Here is a 4,606-nt window from a genome sequence, read left to right on the forward strand (position 1 = left end):
ACATGTACTGATGGCAAGTTGTTTAATCTGCGACGACTACAGGCAAAGACAAGAGTACAGACCACCAAGGTTCGCGACTTCCTCTTTGTGGACGACTGTGTCCTGAACGAGCTGGAAATGCAACTGTGTATGAATACCTTTGCCACAGCATGCTCAGACTTCGGACTCACCATCAGTTCAAAGAAAACAGAGGTGATGCATCAACCTGCTCCTGGAGACCCGTACACTGAGCCCCTCGTCAGCGTGAATGGTGAAGATCTCAAAGCTGTTGAAAAGTTTGTCTACCTGGGTAGCACCTTGTCACGCATGGGCAACATCGACGAGGAAGTCACCCATAGGATAGCGCATGGAAGTGCTGCATTCGGCCGACTCAACAGTTCTGTCTGGGAGCGCAGAGGGCTCAGTCTACAGACCAAACTTAAGGTCTACCGTGCTGTTGTCCTACCCGCCCTGCTGTATGCCTGTGAGACCTGGACTGTATACAGCCGGCATGCTAAACAACTCAACGCCTTCCACATGAGATCCCTCAGGAGGCTGCTCGACATCAGGTGGCAGGACAAGATCCCAGACACTGAAGTCCTCCACAGGGCAGAGATGGAGAGCATCTATGCCATCCTCAAGCGTTCCCAGCTGAAATGGGCTGGCCATGTCTGCCGTATGTCAAGCAAACACCTGCCAAAAATGCTTCTGTACGGTGAACTGCACCATGGAAAGCGCTCACGCGGCGGACAGCGGAAACGCTTTAAGGACACCCTAAAGACCAGTCTCAAGGGCTGTGGTCTGGACCCAAAGACCTAGGAAGCAGATGCCCAACACCGTTCAAACTGGCGCTCTGCAGTCTTGCATGGTGTAGCAGACTTTGAGGAAAAACGCATCCATGAAGCCGAACAGAAGCGACAGCGCCGCAAGACCAGGGACTGTTCCTCCCTCTCAGCCAGCCACCCCTCAGCCATAAGCTGCCCTCACTGCAGCCGGTCATTCCGTGCTAGGATTGGCCTCATCAGCCATCTTCGCACACACAAATCAACGTGAAGTCACCTGGTCATCTTCGAGATCGAAGGACGAACATGACATATATGTATATATATATATATGTATGTATGTATATCTATATGTATGTATATGTGTATGTATGTATATCTATATGTATGTATATATGTGTATGTATATGTATCTATATATGTATGTATATGTATGTATGTATATATATATATATATATATATATATATATATATATATATATATATATATATATATATATATATATATATACATACCAGGTTTTGCAGGCTTCCCTACACGAATAAAAATTTCTTGACGAGCAGGGAATCCTGCAAAACAAGCTTGTAGGGATGATATTGCCTCTGTGTTTTTTCAGACCTAACGTATATTCCACTCTACCCCGGTATTGAGCGCTGTATAACGGATAAACCACAGAAACCTTGCAAAAAAAAATAAAGTTTATGAGTTTGAACATCAAATATCTTGTCTTTGTAGTGCATTCAATTTAATATGGGTTTAAAAGGAATTGCAAATCATTGTATTCCGTTTATATTTACATCTAACACAATTTCCCAACTCATATAGAAGCGGGGTTTGTATATATATTAGGGGTGTGGGAAAAAATCGATTCGAATACGATCGAATAGAATATGTTGTGCAATTCAGAATCGATTCTCATTTTTATTTTTTTTTATTTTTTTATTTTTTTTTATCAATCCAACAAAACAATACACAGCAATACCATAACAATGCAATCCAATTCCAAAACCAAACCTGACCCAGCAACACTCAGAACTGCAATAAACAGAGCAATTGAGAGGAGACACAAACACGACACAGAACAAACCAAAAGTAGTGAAACATAAATTAATATTATCAATAACAGCTGCAACCTTATCGTGGTAGAAGTGTCCCAATGATCCTAGGAGCTATGTTGTCCGGGGGCATAAAGCCCCCTGGTAGGGTCTCCCAAGGCAAACAAGTTCTAGGTGAGGGATCAGACCAAGAGCAGCTCGAAGACCTTTATGAAGATGAAAAACCATGGACCCAGATTTCCCTCGCCCGGACGCGGGTCACCGGGGCCCCCCTCTGGAGCCAGGCCCGGAGGTGGGGCACGATGGCGAGCGCCTGGTGGCCGGGCCTGTTCCCATGGGGCCCGGCCGGGCACAGCCCGAAGAGGCAACGTGGGTCACCCCTCCAATGGGCTCACCACCCATAGCAGGGGCCATAGAGGTCGAGTGCATTGTGAGCTGGGCGACAGCCGAAGGCAGGGCACTTGGCGGTCCGATCCTCGGCTACAGAAGCTGGCTCTTGGGACGTGGAACGTCACGTCACTGGGGGGGAAAGAGCCTGAGCTAGTGCGCGAAGTCGAGAAATTCCGGCTGGATATAGTCGGACTCACTTCGACGCACAGCAAGGGCTCTGGAACTACTTCTCTTGAGAGGGATTGGACCCTCTTCCACTCTGGCGTTGCCGGCAGTGAGAGGCGACGGGCTGGGGTGGCAATTCTTGTGGGTCCCCCCGGCTCAAAGCCTGTACGTTGGAGTTCAACCCGGTGGACGAAAGGGTAGCCTCCCTCCGCCTTCGGGTGGGGGGACGGGTCCTGACTGTTGTTTGTGCTTATGCACCAAACAGCAGTTCAGAGCACCCACCCTTTTTGGGAACACTCGAGGGAGTACTGGAAAGTGCTCCCCCGGGTGATTCCCTTGTCCTACTGGGAGACTTCAACGCTCACGTTGGCAACGACAGTGAAACCTGGAGAGGCGTGATTGGGAAGAATGGCCGCCCGGATCTGAACCTGAGTGGTGTTTTGTTATTGGACTGTTGTGCTCGTCACAGTTTGTCGATAACAAACACCATGTTCAAACATAAGGGTGTCCATATGTGCACTTGGCACCAGGACACCCTAGGCCGCAGTTCCATGATCGACTTTGTAGTTGTGTCATCGGATTTGCGGCCTCATGTTTTGGACACTCGGGTGAAGAGAGGGGCGGAGCTTTCTACCGATCACCACCTGGTGGTGAGTTGGCTGCGATGGTGGGGGAGGATGCCGGACAGACCTGGGAGGCCCAAACGCATTGTGAGGGTCTGCTGGGAACGTCTGGCAGAGTCTCCTGTCAGACAAAGTTTCAATTCCCACCTCCGGAAGAACTTTGAACATGTCACGAGGGAGGTGCTGGACATTGAGTCCGAGTGGACCATGTTCCGCACCTCTATTGTCGAGGCGGCAGATCGGAGCTGTGGCCGCAAAGTAGTTGGTGCCTGTCGGGGCGGCAATCCTAAAACCCCTTGGTGGACACCAGCGGTGAGGGATGCCGTCAAGCTGAAGAAGGAGTCCTATCGGGTCCTTTTGGCTCATAGGACTCCGGAGGCAGTGGACAGGTACCGACAGGCCAAGCGGTGTGCAGCTTCAGCGGTCGCGGAGGCAAAAACTCGGACATGGGAAGAGTTCGGGGAAGCCATGGAAAACGACTTCTGGACGGCTTCGAAGCGATTCTGGACCACCGTCCGCCGCCTCAGGAAGGGGAAGCAGTGCACTATCAACACCGTGTATGGTGCGGATGGTGTTCTGCTGACCTCGACTGCGGATGTTGTGGATAGGTGGAAGGAATACTTCGAAGACCTCCTCAATCCCACCAACACGTCTTCCTATGAGGAAGCAGTGCCTGGGGAATCTGTGGTGGACTCTCCTATTTCTGGGGCTGAGGTCGCTGAGGTAGTTAAAAAGCTCCTCGGTGGCAAGGTCCCAGGGGTGGACAAGAGCCGCCCGGAGTTCCTTAAGGCTCTGGATGCTGTGGGGCTGTCTTGGTTGACAAGACTTTGCAGCATCGCGTGGACATCGGGGGCGGTACCTCTGGATTGGCAGACCGGGGTGGTGGTTCCTCTCTTTAAGAAGGGGGACCGGAGGGTGTGTTCCAACTATCGTGGGATCACACTCCTCAGCCTTCCCGGTAAGGTTTATTCCGGTGTACTGGAGAGGAGGCTACGTCGGATAGTCGAACCTCGGATTCAGGAGGAACAGTGTGGTTTTCGTCCTGGTCGTGGAACTGTGGACAAGCTCTATACTCTCGGCAGGGTTCTTGAGGGTGCATGGGAGTTTGCCCAACCAGTCTACATGTGCTTTGTGGACTTGGAGAAGGCATTCGACCGTGTCCCTCGGGAAGTCCTGTGGGGAGTGCTCAGAGAGTATGGGGTATCGGACTGTCTTATTGTGGCGGTCCGTTCCCTGTACGATCAGTGCCAGAGCTTGGTTCACATTGCCGGCAGTAAGTCGAACACATTTCCAGTGAGGGTTGGACTCCGCCAAGGCTGTCCTTTGTCACCGATTCTGTTCATAACTTTTATGGACAGAATTTCTAGGCACAGTCAAGGCGTTGAGGGGTTCCGGTTTGGTAACCGCAGGATTAGGTCTCTGCTTTTTGCAGATGATGTGGTCCTGATGGCTTCATCTGACCGGGATCTTCAGCTCTCGCTGGATCGGTTCGCAGCCGAGTGTGAAGCGACCGGAATGAGAATCAGCACCTCCAAGTCCGAGTCCATGGTTCTCGCCCGGAAAGGGGTGGAGTGCCATCTCCGGGTTGGGGAGGAGACCCTGCCCCAAGT

The sequence above is a fragment of the Nerophis ophidion genome, linkage group LG11, assembly GCF_033978795.1.
Source record: "Nerophis ophidion isolate RoL-2023_Sa linkage group LG11, RoL_Noph_v1.0, whole genome shotgun sequence".
Lineage (NCBI taxonomy): Eukaryota > Metazoa > Chordata > Actinopteri > Syngnathiformes > Syngnathidae > Nerophis > Nerophis ophidion.